Genomic DNA, 18578 nt, shown 5'->3' with positions numbered 1-18578 from the left:
ATTTCCAGCGACTGGCTGTGGTGATGCTCAAATACAGAGTAGGGTACTTACATCTGAGCTGTGGCCAATACCTGTCTTTAAGCTCTGTTTTTTGTTTGATCATCTTTGATGCTTGACTTTGGGTAACAAATCCCTCAGTATTACTTCTAAAGTCTATTCTCTCTTAACAACATCCATAACCTGAAACTCTTTCCTTATATTTTATTTGTTCATGGGTCTCTAAAGAACATGGAGTTACATCTGTATGAGCCATGAGCAGAAAAGATAAAATACAGCTTCTAATGAAGTGAATGAAGAATTTTCCAGTGACTCACATAGCGAAAGCACTTCACACTTAACATCTGTAAAGTCCTTTTCAGTATTTAAAATAATTTGAATACCTGTTTAGTTATTCTGAGACATTTGTCACACTTGGCAATGCACAGCATTGGTACTCAAATTTCATTCACATTCTCTAACAATTCATTTAAGTGACATGAAATGTAATGCAGAGGGTTTGATTTATGCTGGTTCATAGAGAGATTACACTTGAAATTATTCCTTGGGTTAAGAGTGCAACATCTGCAAGGCTTGAGATGTATGCAGTTATAGTTACTGTCAGGAAAATTATCTTTCAACAACAACAAAAAAGTAAGAAAATCATAGTTTCTAGCTCTCTGCTCTGGCATCATATGAGTCCCAATGTCATCATGGAAATACTGAGAGTTTCAAGCTGGGGAGGATGGAGACATTATTTGAAACACATTCAGACTCGAAGGCTTGAAAATGGTATTATCTCATCTGAAAATTTGATCTGATCAAAAGCTGATCAAAGAACCCCAGATTAGGATAGGGTGACAGCTTATTTGGTTATGGAGGAAGAAGAACACATAGATATATCATATTTCTAGGTGTATATATATACTGCTGCATCGAAAGTATGCAGGGTATACTCTTTTCTGTTTCTGCGGAGCTCTCAAAATAGCAGCCATGTTGACTTATATAATAAACAAATCTTCTGCTGGGAAGGTTGTTTTGCTAAATGTAATCCAGCAATTAAACACAGAAATGGTGCAGATGCAACACAAATTTCTTTTAAAATATGAGTAAATAGTCATGGAATTAGTTAAAAGTCTTTAGTTAGTTATAACCATTATTTTTCCCTTGAAGCTTACAAATACTTCAAAACATGAATAGGAAGATAATAATATTGCTAATGTGATGAAGTTTTGCTTTGTACATTAACCTAGGAGGAATGTCATTGTGCTCAATGAATTCAACTTCAGTTACTGTTAAACAAGCAGAAAATGTGTAGATTATTTATAATATCCCAGTTATGTCTGTTAATTGATAAACACCTGCCAAAAAAGATCCTTTTTTTCAGACAAATTGCACAGTTGCTTGATATCCTTGTGTTGAATTCAAATGTGACTGAACTAATGGCATAAATATATGGAAAACATGTGAAACAACAGCGTTACATTTTCAAATTGTGGCTCATGTTCTGCTTAAGTAAATAAATTAAATATAAATATAAATATAAATATAAATATAAATATAAATATAAATAAATATAAATATAAATATAAATATAAATATAAATATAAATATAAATATAAATATAAATATAAATATAAATATAAATATAAATATAAATATAAATATAAATATATATAAATAAATCTGCTTAAGTAAGCAAATAGTGGTTTTATAAAATTTTTTAAAGTTTAATGGATTAAGGGTATGACACTGTCAGGAATATACCAGTGGAGCATCTTGTAAGTATGGATGTGCAGTGTTCATCCCAAGGAAGCCTGGATACAGATGTATACCTCCCCTTTGACTGGAAAGGATTTTCCCTGTAGTGTGTACACAGGACAAAGCACAAGCTCTTAGTAAAATAATACAGAGCTTTGTGTTCCAGTCCATGGAGAAAGTTTAGTTTTGCCAGTCCTCTATCTCCAGGACCTTTGGGCTATACCAGCATTCTATCTTCCTCTGGGAAGCTGTGCACTATCAGTGTGACAAGAGCCTTGCTGCTGAAATAAGTCCATGGTGAAGAACATGGCTATGGCTTGTAAGCACTAAGTGACCTATTCCTGAGAAGGTCACTTGTCTTCAACACCTTTGTTCTAGTACCCCACGTGATGATATATGATAAATGCACTAACACGATGATGACATGGTATCTCCTGGATAAGCCATCTTAAACCAAGTCAGTTGGAATCTGATAGGAATAATGTATTTGCCAGGCTTGGAGACTACATTTCTTCAATCAATTGATGGAGATTTTTTCCCCCTATTTATCACTTAGAAACAGATATTTCAGTACTGATGTTGAGACTCTTAGACTCAATTTTTTACTGGTATATAATTTAAACTGTACTTTTGCCTCAGGTGCAGTCAAGGTTAATTTGTATTTGTAAATTTTAATGCAACAAACAAAGTGTATCTGTCCATCTGTGAAATGCCCATTATGTATTATCTACTTAACTCTAGCAACAGAAACACTTAGCTTTCTGGATAGTGTCTTACTCCAAATGGAATGTCTTTGTAATAATGTTCATCACAGCTGTAGGTTACCTAAATAGGCATTATATCCATTACTGTTATTTTACATTGTTCAATACAGCTATTATGTTTCATAAAAAACAGGAAAACATGGATATTATAAGTAGCAGGAAAATCAGCAGGTTGATAATTGCTCTATGCTCACTAATGTGAATTACTAAACGGCTCATCTATAATTGTAATTAACACCTCCTGCCTCAGCTTTGCAATTAACTGATGTTGCTGCAAATTTTTTTGTTATATATTTAATCTTTATGTTGTTTCTCTGGCCTGCTCCTGTATTACATTTATCATTAAACCTACAAGCTATATATTGAGCAGCCATGGCATCAACTCATTAGTAACATGAGGCCCTTGTACAAAGGCTGGCTTCATCTCCAGGGAATTCACAGTCAACACACTCCGTTCTGGTTTAGTAAATGTACCTGCTGTGTATTCTTTCACATTTGCTGGATCTGTTTTAACTTAATTTGAATTCATGTTGTGTGTGAGTTTTCTGCACTTACAGCCGCTTCACGAACTTTTCTTCTAGATACTGTGTTTTTGGAAAGTCACAGAGTGGGTAAGAAATTCTGGGGCAAACCCACTTTCCACTAGAAAGGTTTTGAAGGGAGAAATCCCAACAGGCTGAGTGAAGTGCAACCTGTCACCATGCCAGGCTGTTTCCCAGCTGCCAGGCTCAGGAGCTGCCCAATTCCGTGGCAACCCCCAGAGTGGGTGGCCATCAAGTCTCTCTCTGCTTCCCGCTCCCTATGCTCAGGGCTCCGGGAGCACAGCTCTGCCCCACTCCCAGAGCCTGCCAGCTGCCTGGAGCCCCCTGCTCCTGAGGAGCTGCCAGGTGCCCAGCCCTGGCAGCCAGGCAGCTCTCCTGCCTCAGCACACCGGCAGGTGCACTGGCTCCAGGGCTACCCAGCTCTCCTGCTCCTGTGCCCTGCAGGCTTCCCTGCCAGATGGACAGGCAGAAGGCAGGCTCCATGTGTGGCCACCTCCCCAGGCAATCTGGGAACCTGAGATCTTGGGGAGAACATTTTGGTTTTAAAAGAAAGACTACATGGGCAAATTAATATGTGGAAAGCAGGAAGATGAATTTTCAGGCTGTTGCTGGAGCTGCTGGCTCCCTGGTGTGCAGGCAGTGTCTGTGGTGTGCAGCCAGTGTCTGTGGTGTGCAGGCAGTGTCTCTGGTGTGCAGGCAGTGTCTGTGGTGTGCAGGCAGTGTCTCTCTGGTGTGCAGGCAGTGTCTGTGGTGTGCAGCCAGTGTCTGTGGTGTGCAGGCAGTGTCTGTGGTGTGCAGGCAGTGTCTCTCTGGTGTGCAGGCAGTGTCTGTGGTGTGCAGGCAGTGTCTGTGGTGTGCAGGCAGTGTCTCTCTGGTGTGCAGGCAGTGTCTGGTGTGCAGACAGTGTCTCCATGGTGTGCAGGCAGTGTCTCTCTGGTGTGCAGGCAGTGTCTGGTGTGCAGGCAGTGTCTGTGGTGTGCAGGCAGTGTCTGTGGTGTGCAGGCAGTGTCTCCATGGTGTGCAGGCAGTGTCTGGTGTGCAGACAGTGTCTCCATGGTGTGCAGGCAGTGTCTCCATGGTGTGCAGGCAGTGTCTCCATGGTGTGCAGGCAGTGTCTGTGGTGTGCAGGCAGTGTCTGTGGTGTGCAGGCAGTGTCTCCCTGGTGTGCAGGCAGTGTCTGTGGTGTGCAGGCAGTGTCTCTGGTGTGCAGGCAGTGTCTGTGGTGTGCAGGCAGTGTCTGTGGTGTGCAGGCAGTGTCTCTCTGGTGTGCAGGCAGTGTCTGTGGTGTGCAGGCAGTGTCTCTCTGGTGTGCAGGCAGTGTCTGTGGTGTGCAGGCAGTGTCTCCATGGTGTGCAGGCAGTGTCTCCATGGTGTGCAGGCAGTGTCTCTGGTGTGCAGGCAGTGTCTCCATGGTGTGCAGGCAGTGTCTCTCTGGTGAGCAGGCAGTGTCTGTGGTGTGCAGGCAGTGTCTGTGGTGTGCAGGCAGTGTCTCCCTGGTGTGCAGGCAGTGTCTGTGGTGTGCAGGCAGTGTCTCTGGTGTGCAGGCAGTGTCTGTGGTGTGCAGGCAGTGTCTCTCTGGTGTGCAGGCAGTGTCTGTGGTGTGCAGGCAGTGTCTCTCTGGTGTGCAGGCAGTGTCTCTCTGGTGTGCAGGCAGTGTCTCCATGGTGTGCAGGCAGTGTCTCTGGTGTGCAGGCAGTGTCTGTGGTGTGCAGGCAGTGTCTGTGGTGTGCAGGCAGTGTCTGTGGTGTGCAGGCAGTGTCTCTCTGGTGTGCAGGCAGTGTCTGTGGTGTGCAGGCAGTGTCTGTGGTGTGCAGGCAGTGTCTGTGGTGTGCAGGCAGTGTCTCCATGGTGTGCAGGCAGTGTCTCCATGGTGTGCAGGCAGTGTCTCCATGGTGTGCAGGCAGTGTCTCTCTGGTGTGCAGGCAGTGTCTGTGGTGTGCAGGCAGTGTCTCCATGGTGTGCAGGCAGTGTCTGTGGTGTGCAGGCAGTGTCTGTGGTGTGCAGGCAGTGTCTCCATGGTGTGCAGGCAGTGTCTCTGGTGTGCAGGCAGTGTCTGTGGTGTGCAGGCAGTGTCTCTCTGGTGTGCAGGCAGTGTCTCCATGGTGTGCAGGCAGTGTCTGTGGTGTGCAGGCAGTGTCTCCATGGTGTGCAGGCAGTGTCTGTGGTGTGCAGGTAGTGTCTGTGGTGTGCAGGCAGTGTCTCTCTGGTGTGCAGGCAGTGTCTGTGGTGTGCAGGCAGTGTCTGTGGTGTGCAGGCAGTGTCTCCATGGTGTGCAGGCAGTGTCTCCCTGGTGTGCAGGCAGTGTCTATGGTGTGCAGGCAGTGTCTCTCTGGTGTGCAGGCAGTGTCTGTGGTGTGCAGGCAGTGTCTCCATGGTGTGCAGGCAGTGTCTGTGGTGTGCAGGCAGTGTCTGTGGTGTGCAGGCAGTGTCTCTCTGGTGTGCAGGCAGTGTCTGTCTAAGTGAGTTTTCTGACTCCACTCTGGGGCTTGCCCACAAAAGCAAAGCAGAATTTTCTCTCACTTCCAGTGCAGAGAAACCCTGTAGCATTTCTTCTACTTCACACTATGGAAAAAATTACCCATACTTAAAATTGCATGTAACATTGGGGGAATTTTTGTCTGCTGTCACAAAAACCCAAGCTGCATTTTGGCTCAGAATTCTGTTTCCATAAAGCAAACAGAAGTGTGCAAGACTCTTCCTTGGGCTCAATATAATGAAAAATGCCTTCTGGGCACCTTTCCTGTATGGTTTGGTTGTTTTGAATGGAGGAAATAAAGGATCATAGAAGGAGATCAATCCAGTTCTCTTCAGCTCAGAGATGAGAGTTTTTGACACTAGGTGGTACTACAGACAAAGGCCAATATTTGCAAACCTTGACAGTAAGGAATCTGCAGCTCTAAACCTGGCATCTAATTTGATGGCCTGATTATTGACTTCATCTCATATCATTCCAGAGATAAATATATTCTATTGGATCTGGTTTTGGAGTGTTGTGCTTTTAGGTCCTTGCAAAATTTGTTATCAATCAGGTAATCTTTCAAAAACTCGTGAAAATATTTGATACAGTTTACGATAAATCTAATACTGGATATCACTTGCCAATACAAAAAGATATGTATAATATTCTCTGTTCAATTCTGAAAATATATTTCTCAAGAGCAACACTGGGAATATATTGCTATTTTAGCTGCCCCCTCAACACTTTCCCCTGCATAATATGTATTATGGCTTTACTTAGAGCATGGGGATCTGTCTGTCAAGGGCATTTCTGAAGATATTTTCTTTCTATCTAACACCAACTTCCAGTCTCAGGTGAAAGAGCCCACTATTTCCTTGAATTTTCACTCCTGTTTCTGAATTTCTGTTTTTTCCCTCTTTCTGTTTCTCTGCAGCTACATCTGCCTCAGTCACTGGTAGATCAAGACTCTACTCCTTGTAAGTGCTGTCCTTGTTTAGAAATGCACAGTATTTCATTTTTCACCCAGGACTGTAGACTCCATTAGATGTGCTTTTTGCTAACAGGTAAAGGAGAATTGAAACTTCTTTGGATGGTGAAATACAGGTGATGCCAGAAGCAAGGTACTCTAGCCTAAAAAATCTATAACTAGTTTTTAAATTTTTTTTTTTTCCCTGTAGTGTCCTGGCTTTTAACAAGCCAGTTTTTCACTGTGTTTATTACTGCAGAAGTTAAAATCAATGTGTGTTAGATGTCTTTTCACAGGCATTTCAATGAACTGCCTGCTGGTCCTATGTGATTCAAATCACCCTTTAAAATACTTTATGTATAAGACAACACAAAAGTGCTTACAACAATACAATATGGCTGGATTTTTTCTGAAAAATATATAACCTGCTCTAAAATGACACTATTGCATGTGCAGAAACTGTCATCTACAGTGGATGTGATGGTGAGAAAATTGATTTTTAAATAAATAGAAGTATTGAAAAGCAACTGAAGCACACTTTCGTGCACTGTTGGTAAATAAATACAAGCAAGAGAACAGTTTTGTTCAAATAATTTAAAAAAATAAGAAAAAACCAATAAGAATTATGCTGGTTTTGTTTTTGTTTTTGTTTTTTTTTTCCTGAACCAGTAAGCTTTTCAGATTTAGCTTTGCTTAGTTGTATATAATAGCATATACACTAATTTAACTGTTACCTTATACTGAGTTAAACTGGAAATGAATGCAGTTGGATTTTTTAAAATTGTCTTTGTATTATATAAATATTTTCAACTGTACATACAAGAGAAGGATAAATAGAACTGACACGATGTACTAAAAATATTACTTCAGTACAGAATTCCATGCTCCACTATGAATTGTTTATACTAAAGAATGGAAATCCTCAATAGTATATCTAAATTACAAAATACTTAGTCTTGCTTTTAAAAGTGAAAGGGAAGTAGACCTAGCTGAGGTTACACTTCAGACAATTAGACTCCAGGTTTGAATTCTTTCCTGCCCAGTTTCTCACCAATGAAGCTGCAAGATGAGGTATAGCTTGAGCAGGTGAGGTTTTTGTGGTGAATTCCAAGCATATGTAACAGACCTAAATATCACTGGTCATAGGCTGTAATTTCTAATGATAAGACTAACCCATTAAGGCTCATTTGACTCATCATCTTCAGAATAAACCTAAGCTCACAAATACTTAGCAATAAATTCTAACTTCTCAACTTTTCCAGGTTGCTATGCATTGTGTGAAGAGAAGCTCTTGTGGCAGCTGATGGAAGCATTATCCAAAATCAAATGCAGTGTCCCTGAAGGAAGGAACAGAGCAGTGACAGCTGCCACAACCCTTCACAGCCAGCTCCATGCTCCATGAGCTGACGAGGTAGGGCAGGTGGAACCAGAGCTGCACTCCTTGCTCGGGGTGTCCAAGCACTTCTGCTGGTTTTGAGTGCTCTGGATTTTATTTATTGAGAGCATAGACTATATTCATTTTGGTCCAGATGCTAGGATCTGGGGGACAGAAACAAACCACATATAACCATGTAGAAAACCCTTGATTGCTGAGGTCATCCCAACTGTATCTTGATTAGGTTTACTGCATAAATGGTTAATGCCTGCTTTTATATATATTGCACTCAATTTCTCTTTTCCTTTTATTTAAAATGAGATTAAATGTCTGCTAAACCACATGTATTAATAAAAAGTAGTATCTGGAGAAAGACTCAAGAGAGATATTAAAACAATTTACTTAAGCAGCAGATTATAAATCAAGTCAATATTGCAGGACAGTAGTCTAATTGCGTTTTAATTGCATGACAAAATACCTATCCCAAATTAATCAAAAACTATAGTGCTAAACTCTGCTCAGAGAAAACACACTGCAAACTCATAACATCAGCTGTCTTTTCTTTGTGCTTCCTGCTCTTGAACAGGTTCTGCATGAGGAGGTGGCTGAGGAGGGCTCTGCCAGGGCAAGGCCAGTGCTCTTGGTGCTGCAGTGTGGGGCACATCAGTTAATTGACACAATCAGACTAACACCCAAATTGTTCCTGTAAGGCTTGGAACAGGTATGACATGGATTATTTTACTATCCTAACAAAAAAATTTGGTTAAATATTCTGAGTAATAATGACCTTGCTGTAGGCAGTACTGCTGGAGTTACCAATACTTGGATGATGAGCATTCTTTTTTCCCCTGTTTGAGATACGTGGGGAAAAGCCTACCCTGCTGGGAGTGTGGAGGAGGCAGGTCTTGAGGAAACTTCTGAACAAAGCTTGGTCCACCTGCCAAACAGACACTTAGAGACTGTATTTTGGAGAGACTATGAACTTCTCCATGTCTTGGTTACTGTGCTGAATTGGCCTCTTCTCCACTGATGACTTTGCAAAGTGCTGAAGAGGGAAGTCATGGAAGATGAGGGACTCAGATTTGTGACCATCAGTGAAGGCCTTATCAGGCTCTTCAGATGGCAGAAGGATATTTTTGGTTAGTCTTGTCTTCTGCCAAATGGTATGCAAATTTCATATGCTTATTCCCTTTGGGGCAATGTGCTGTGTCTGCTGAATACCCAGTTCTGGTATTACTTATGAAAAAATGCTGTAGTGATGCATTTTTTCAAAGTAACACTGAAATTTTATAAATAGCATACTATTTACAGGTGAAATAACTGCAATGCATCTGTATTGCTTTTATAAGGAGCAGAAACACCTGGACTGATAAATAAAGTTTCCATTGTTATCTTCCAATGTTATCTTTATTTCCTTTTCTCCATTCTATTTTCCTTGAACACTGCAAAACTGAGATATCTCTGCTACAAATGACACACATTAAAAAGTTAATTGTCTAGGCTTATTACTAAAGGCCTTTTCCCCTCCTAACTTATTGTTTCCTTGGCAGTTATAAATATGTTGCAAAGGTGGCAGACATGCAAATCCATCAATATATCCTTCAGTTATTCTGAACACTTACACTGGAGTCATGCATTATGGCACTGCACTCTGCAAAGTGAAAACTCTGAGTTTCAAATGCATTTAGGGAGCTGACTACAGATTTCAACTACTGAAATATTTTAGAGACATTGAGTTTTAGGAAACTAACTCTCATTGACTTTCAATAAGGTTCTTCAGAGTTAAATCTCACAAAATGCTGAGTATTCCTAAAATTCAGTGAATAGCCACAACTTTCCCTAAAAACAATTGGGTTCAAGGCTGTCCAATACTTTAGAAAATTGCTCAGCACTTTTCCAGGTCAAGCTCTTAAAAAATGTTTCTGTCAGGTTGCTATAATCAGTTTGAAAATTCATGGCCACTTTTGGAAATGCTTGCAGGTCCTGAGTGTGCAGCTTCAGTATGAGATATTAAAAGTGGTTCACTAACAGGAAGATTTTAAAAAAGACAACCAGATGTAATCACTTTATTATGACGCTCTCCTAACAGCTCAGAGAAAGCTTTGTTGTTCTCTAACCATTTATTCACATTTAAAAATGATCATTCTTTTAAAGTCTCTTTTAAAGAACTTAAGTCTACTACATAAACAGTGCTTCGAGTGTTAAAGGGTATTGACTCCACATACCATAATACAGCATTAATGTCAGCTGGGTGTATCTGCAGTGATTGTCACATTTTGGTGTGATAAACAGCCTTATGAAATCTTTTGGATCTGCATGTAAAAAAAACCCAGTGGCTCAAATTAAAAAAATATTTCATCCTACAAGGAATATTTTCTCATTTGTCAGACAGATGATCTCATTTGAAAACAAAAGGAACTCAGTGAATTCGGGAGAGCCTGACTTTAAGTCTTCTCCCTGAAGTGGACACCAGAGTTGTGTGTCAGGCTCCCTGAGCTGAGCAGGGAAGGAGCTGGGCATGGCAGAGCAGGATTTGAGAGAGTGGTGTGCCAAGCAGATTAGTGCTCCTAGCCCTGAAGGAACAAGTATGAGAATCCAAAAGGGTTTAACTGTTAAATCCCACCTTCTTCTGGGGACCATTTATTTCTTCAGATTCTAAGAAAAAAAACAACCTGCACATCATATAGGTGATTCTGATCCTAAAGTACATTTAAAGACACCCTAAGAATACTTTGTTAATGGATAAACAAATAAATGCTTCCTTGTCAGTCTTCAGTGTTGCACCAGGCTGCTCCTAAGACTGAACAAAATGCCAAAGGTGATGTCCAGAAAAGTATTTAGGAAACTGTTAATTAAAATGCAAGATGCATTGACAATTTCTTCCGAATTTTGCAATTTCATGATTGTGCATCATCCACAAGGTTTTAAGGACTGTACCTTTCATTTCTCTCTAGACATTTCAGCTTTTTTCAAAACATGACAGCAAGGCATAAGACTGTATTAAACAATCATGGCAGAATTTTAAAGTTTGCTTAAAGAATTAATAATTTAAAAAGTAAAATTAAGATGGTTTTATTACCAAATATTAACAAAATTATTTTTAACTAATGGTCTAGAAACATTTAAAAAAAATTGAAAATTTAGCTCATTACAGATTTCCAAACTGCTCTATCATTCTTGTCAGTTCACCTTTATTGATTAAGAAAACATTTCAAGGTGGTTTTATTCCAAAATATTGCCTGCATGTGGATTTACACAGAGGAAACTGGTGCATCTAGAATGGAAACTGCTTTTTTAAATGCAAATACAGAAGTAAACCTAACTCTGAAGCATTTTCTGGATTTTCAAAGTTCTTAAGGAATACAGAATGTATTTCCAGATTCTGTTTCTGGTTTCAGTTTAGAGCTTTTGTTTACTCTTGGCTTCCATAGACAGAAAAATTATGATCAATATAATTAATTCCAGTTCTACTTTATGGTTTCCTGTGACATCAATGTTTAAATTGCAAATGTTAGTAATTTTTAATGTTTTTTATTGTACCTTGAAAAACTTTTTATTGTTCTTTAATTCCTTCTGTATTAGTTAATGATAGATTTTTATATGGTAATCAGTCTGAATTCCTAAAACAAGCATTAAAGAAATTTTAACAGGTAGACTTAGCTTTTGGTCATGACTAACTGGAGTGAGTTCAGATAATTTTTGGAGCATAGGAGTTATGCTAAATATTATAATTAAGGCAAGTTTGTTTTGGCAATGAACAGTAATTGCATAGTAATACAATAGTAATATTTAGGTCAAATATATTTCAGATGATCTTACTAATATCACTTTAAAATTGTATTACTTTGTGAGGTTCTACCTTAATACCAGGTGCCCTTTAATAACAGACTAGTTCAGGTTTTCCATCCCTGCTGGGAATCAAACAAGCCCCTTTCTTGTGAATTAGTGTTAATAAGTCTTCAATAGTTTCAGCTGTGGGATAATGAATGACTCACTTGTTCTTGCCAGAAGAGTTCAAGTGGGCTTCTTGCAACATGCTGAGCTATTATTCCCTGGTGGGGTCATGCATCTTGTCAGCCACTTAACAGCAGTGGCTGCAGGACACATTTGGGCATTATATAATCAGAATAACCCAAACTTTTAGACCTTGCCTGTAAGGATTTCAGTCTTCTGCAGAGGAACAATTGAAAGATGTGTCACAATGTACTTACAGTGGTAAGTATATATGTAAATTGGCTCCTAAGTTATCTAAGTTCAGCTTCCTTTCCTTCAAAGTACAGTGATTTATGACATAATTATGCGAGCTACTTTCTTATATTTATGGTCTCCTTATGAATGTTTACAAATATGCCGTACATACATCACTGTTCTAATTTCTACCTAACAGGTGGAACAGGTGGGAAAATCCTTCTGCTGTTGCAATAACATTCATTGTTATTTAGGTGCAGTTTTCCTGGACCAGGAAGGAGCTGTGAGGAGAGACAGTAAAACAGCTCACATTTAGTCCTTTTATGTTAGGGTGTGCTTGGGTGGAGAGCATGCATGATCATCTAGTTCCTCCTTCTCTCTTCCTTTCAGTTGTTTACTACATTTGATGCTTGTAGGAAGCACTTGTATCCAATGTTAATATTGAGGTGCTCTCAAGCAATCAAGGCCTCTGTGTGAGATGTTATATATGCACAAAATAAAACGTGGTCGCTGTGCTGTAGACTGTGTTAGCAAATATACCTACAACCTCAAAGGGAGCTCTTGGAGGGGTGGTAATGGTATGCCCTGGAGATTGATTCACTTGACACCACCTGTATTTGTCTCCATAATGTATTCCCCTCTCTATTCATTATATCTTCCTGCAAGAAAATCTCTTATTGACCTGTCATGGTTTTAAACCAGTAACTAAAAAAATTACTTATTTTTTTTGCTGTGAGATATGGATTGGATCAAGAGCAAAACAGGCTTAAAACTTAAAAGGAATAAAGAAAGTTTATTAACAAACTACAATAATAAGAACACCAGAATAAACTTCCAGAAAAACCTTTTTATCCCCTACTACCCACCATTCCCTTGTTCACATGACAACAGAGACAAAAACTTTGGAACTTTGGTGGTTAAAACAGTCCCAATTCTTGCTAGAGTCTTTTCATCAGTCTTTGTATAGAAACAGAAGTCTCTTTCTGCTAATCTATGGAGTTTCTCACAAGAAAACTATTTCTGCTATAGTTTTCTATTGCCCTGATGTCAGCTGCCCAGAGCTGCTGTTATCAGAGCTCACTCCTCCCATTTCACATCACTCTGAGGTGTGTATGGGCCATGAGTTTAGGGATGTCATTTTAAGGATGAGTTATTCAAAGGCAAAAGTCTTCTTCATCTGTCTCTGTGAGCTTCACTAGAAAACAGTTTTCTCATTGCCCCCCAAGGCTTCAAATCGTCGCTTCACTCTATTCCAGCACTTCACTGTATCACAATCACTCTACTTTTTACTCAAAATTTACACTTTGAACACTCAATTCCTCCCTATATACTGTCATGAATTAAAGGAGTTTTTTCAAGACCTTATTGTCCATTTCCATAGCCTCAACAGAAAGGTATTTCAGCTCATAAAGCATCTTCTTATTCGCTACCTTTTCTGAAACTTACTTCTTTTCTTTACTGTCTCTGATAGTTTTATAAAGTCTCTTTACATGTTGATTACTCTCTTTTTCTTTCTCTGGATAAAAAAAGATTAATCTGCAAGTCTCATCGGGGTAATGAAAGGGTTAAAATCTTGCCCAGGCTTTGTAGATGGTTCTGTGATCTCTGCTGGAGCAGCAGCTGGAGTTGTCTGCGATGGAAGATTCCTCATGGCTGCTCTGGAAAGTGTAGTCGCCGCCTCATCCCGCTGCAGGTTCAGAGCCCCTTTCTTTCTTTACTCAGCAGTCTCTGGTGAATTCAGTCACAGCAAAAACTGCAGCGGAGCCAGGGACCGGCCTGGCCCGGCCAGAGCCCGGGGCAAGCCCCGCAGGCCCCATCTCCCGGCCGGGAGCTGCTGGGCCCAGCCCAGCCCCCGCCCGGGCCACATGGGCTGGGCAGGGAATGGGAGGCCGGAGCTCTGTTACCTTTCACAGCCAGAAAACGAAGAGAACAAGAGTGCTCTGACTTTACATCTTAAGGTAGGGTTCACAAGTTGATCTCCCTTTTCAATGGTTAAAACGTCTGTCAATTCCCAGTAATGACCGATAATTGGTCAGGAGAAAAAAACTCCCATCAGTCCCCAGCAATTTCAACTTCCTTAGCTCCCAAAACCACCTTAAAGGTAAAGTCACCCCATGACATTGACCCCTTATGTATACCCCATTAGAGAGTTTGTACAAGTGCTATCCCTCCACTTGGCTGGGCTGCCATTCCCTTCTCTAAGATCAGTTTCTGTCTTCTGGGCTTTTCCTTCTCTGAGGTTACTCCTAATTGCTACTTTTTGTTATAAATTCACTCAAAGAGAGTGATGTGACTTAATTAAAAAGAATTTTATTAATTATAGCAAGCAAGCAATAAGCAAAAATAACAGCGCTGGATGGCCGGGAAGCAATCCCGCTTCGCCGCTGCTGTGCTTCCGTTTTCCGTGTGTCTTCTTTTAATCGGTCCGGCTCTCCGATGACGTGTCCTTTCTCGGGTGTCTCTGCGCATGCGTCTCTATTGGTTTAGGGGGTCTTTCTCTGCCTTATTTTCTTAACCTTTTTCACTGTTCTCTTTAAAGGCTTAGCTCAGTAATTTTCTGGAATTCAAGGAATCTTGGCAAGGCCATAATAATTATGCAAACGTCAGTAGTAACCTTCAATGTAATCCTGATTTTACAGAACATAGCATTAGAGTATCATATCTGCATGTTTAGTCGAACAAAAGGGTCTCTGTTTATCACACTTTTCTTCTGACTCCTCTCACCCTCCCCATCTCTCTTCGGACAACAACCGTTTCTACTTAGCCCTGGTACTTCTCTCAGCTATCCCTAAGATTTTAGATATTTGTGCTCTCATTCTTCAGACCTCAGCTGGGATTTCTTTTAGGGAATGAGATAATTTCGTACAAGCCCGTACTTTAATTCCTTTACAGATACTATATTAACAACATGTGGTGCCGGAGTGTTTATGTAAAGATCAGATACAAACGTGCACAGAAGAAGCTTTAAGTCTAGATCTACCTTTTTCATTATCCCTTTCTGGCAATATTTTACTTTTCTACATTTTTAGGAAAAGCTTTTCTGTCCCTGTTTTCTCCCCTTTCTTACCTTGAATTTATTTGAGACACGAGAATAAGAAAGGAAGAAAACTGCATTTTTGACTGTGTAAACCTATTTATGAACCACCTAAGCTAAAATTTATCACATATCAATAACATGTTATCCCCACAGACTTTCTTCCCAAGCACTGTAGGCCCAAATCTGTGATGCACACACTGATTTTCTCTATTTGCTCTCTTACACATCTTTTGAGCTGAAGAGAAAGCTGCGCTTGGTGTCATGAATTCTTCCTGATCAGCTGGCAAACAGCAGGTCCCATGCACACAGGCTGCATTTCCACCTGTTTAGGGCAATGGGATGCATTTACACCCATTAGGGCTATGACTGAAAATATTTAAATAGTTTTCAGATTACTTACTGTCTTAGGTATGGTGAGAAATACAAGAATGGTGTTCATTTGCTGAACTGCTCTGTAACAAAGCTTACAGAATAGTCTGCCAGCTGACGAGCAATTTAACTGGGAGGCTGCTGCCAGCTACATCAAATACACGCTTTTCTTTTAAACTGCCGAGATCAATAATTGTACAGCTGATGGCAGAATGAAATCAGTGTCCTGAGCTGAGCCTGTACTGTTCATTTTATCTCACTGAACCTCATCCCTGACTCATCAGCAAAGCTTGACTTCTCTTGTTGCATAGCTAGTTGCAGCAATTTTTTTAGCATATGTATTGTAATCAGTAGCCACAGAAGGTTAGGGTGATCTATCAAACATAATTTATTTAAACAATGGTTTGAGTGAAAGTCTTTGATGGAAAAAACATCTTGTGTTAAAACGGTTATCTACACAAATCTTCCAATGTGAACCATTTACAAACCAGCATGTGATCACTAGCTTCTCACCTCTGAGCAGAATATCTAAAATAACCCCTTCTGAGAGGTACACGTGAGACTATCAGTTGCCTCATGTATCACATTCTTATATTTATTTTACACCTGAAGATACTGTGCAATTGTTGATGTATTTTATTTTGGCAATATCATTGTGATTATGCTTCTGTATAACATAACACACGGCAAAGCAGAGTAAGTGCATCTTTCATCCTTGTTATGAATCTTCCCTCTCTCTCTTCAAGTGTGCTATCAGTCTAAAACAGACATCTCTTAGCTCTCTCTCTGCTCTTTTCCTCTGTGTTCATCATGAAGTGCTGTAGCAACTAATGGACAGGCTATTTAGATTAGATAACAGAAAGGAAGTTACTTGAATCATATGATATCATAATGCCCACTTATATGCTCAGTAGATATAAAAGTGATTGAAAGCACAGAGATTCAGGCAATTACTGTGTTTCCTTTATACTCAGTGCAAAGAAATGACTGCTTCTGGTATGTCATTTGAGATATATATATAGATACAGAGATGATATAGAGATGCAAAATTATTAATAAGCAATATACTCTGAAGTGTTTACTTGTTTACTTCTTCCTGTTGCCTATAAAAAGACATTAATAAAATAGTTCAGACTTAAATAATACTTATCTAATGCTAATATTGATACAAAGAAATATGTTCCAAAATGTAATTCTGATGTTGAATGTCCTCTCAAGCCCAAGAAATACCTATCCCCATATTTCTTGCAAAGAAAGATATATGTTTCTAAATAGTCTCTGTGCCATTCCTTCTAACTCCATGTAGAAGACATCCTGGAAGATCTAATAGGTGTAGACACCCATGTTTAGATACCTTGGTTACTTTTCAAACAAAAATAACTGTGGGATGAATTATACCCACAATATCAAAATTATCTTTAGAGGTTAAACTGGTGGCCTCAGGAAGACTTTTAGCTTTGAAATAAAAGATCAATGGAATCTGTCTCAGATTTAACTAATGCGCCACCATTATATAATGAATGCAACTGTTTAGGGGATGATTTTGTTATCACATAGAAAAATACCAAGTGCAATACTATTGAAGTTTAACTACAGTGATAGAGGCTAGAATTAAGGCAGAATCAGATCCCACAGAGAATATTCCCAACTTCAATGATAAAATGCAAATTCTTTCAATGATAAAATGCAAATTCCTTTCTTTGAGGTTACAGAAGTTTTTAACTTATTATTTGTGAGTACAGAGTCCAGAGCAAAAGCCGATGAAAATGTACACATTTAAAAAAACCCCAAAACTCAGTACTGTTACTACTGTTCTCTTAAAACCCCTTAATTTATTGTGTTTAAATGGGTACTTTGATTTCACTCCTGTCATTCTATATCATTATTTACACTACATAATCAAGTTTTTAAATGAAGAAAAGCATTTTTTTTTATTAAGCATGGACTGCAAAATTAAATATAGACAAGTGTGTTACAGATTGTCTATGTATGAAATCTGTAGCCATTGTGAAAGATGTTGCTTTACAAGAATGAAGTTACTGCAGATTTTTAGTGTAATTACTAATTAATTTTTAATTAATTAAGTGTAAGATTTGTGGTTTATATCTTTTTTTTAAAGACTTCAGATGACTAACTAGCCTGAGCTTAAGATTTTACTTTTAAAGTAAGTAGCATTTATATACAGGAACATAAACCTGATATAGATTTTTCTTTTCATATTTCTGAACTGTCCTTTCTAAGAAATGAAAATAAATATAACCTAAAAGAAGTAAGTAGAAAAGAAAAGAAATAAACCTAATCAGGACAATTTTTACAGAATTTTGGTGGTTCTGATAGAAGTAGCTATAAATGAAATAGTTTCATGAGGAACATCTCTCTATCTGCAAAAAGAAATACTCACAGCTTGCAAGTAGTTGAAACAAGTCTTATATTTTTACTTTGTTTGTGGACATGCAATAAAAACATGTTTATACATTTTCTTTTGGTTTTGTTTAGGCAAGGTCACCTTCAGTGCTAGGCAGAAGGAAAAATAAAGATGTCAGAGAGAGTTCTTATATTCAGTTATCCAAAGGTGTTACATGTTTGCCCCTATTTAATTTAGAAGACTTGTACTATGCATTGTTCCTTGAAAATCAGAATTTTATGCTAATTAATGTAAATGAATATTTAATAGCAATCAATAATTAATGATAATTGATTTCTAATATATGTGCATATTTGAAAGACTCACATGCACACAGAATCACGTAGGTTGGAAGGGACTGTGGAAATTAATTTAGTCCCATCAGGTTTTGAAAGCCTCCAAAAGCTGGGTTAGCACATCTCCTCTGGCTGATTTCCCTGACAGCTTGGCTGTCCTCAGAGCTCCTCCTTTCTTACCAGCTGATGGAGAGTCCCACTCCCATAGAAGGATGAGTTCAGGCACTGCCTGCCTTTCATCAGGTAGTGGTAAATGTGTGTTCCATTTGAATCAAGGCAAACTTTTATTTACATTGCCCTGGAGTAGTTCAGAAATATTCATATATTTTTGAATGCTTTGGGGATTGGTTATGCTGGCCAAGCAGAGTGAGGGAAATTCAAAGGAATGAATTTGATATAGTATAGACCTTTCTCTTCAGTTTTCAAATAGAAATCAAGAAG

Source organism: Poecile atricapillus, chromosome 3 (genome assembly GCF_030490865.1).
Source record: "Poecile atricapillus isolate bPoeAtr1 chromosome 3, bPoeAtr1.hap1, whole genome shotgun sequence".
Lineage (NCBI taxonomy): Eukaryota > Metazoa > Chordata > Aves > Passeriformes > Paridae > Poecile > Poecile atricapillus.
This window is presented reverse-complemented; position numbering follows the sequence as displayed.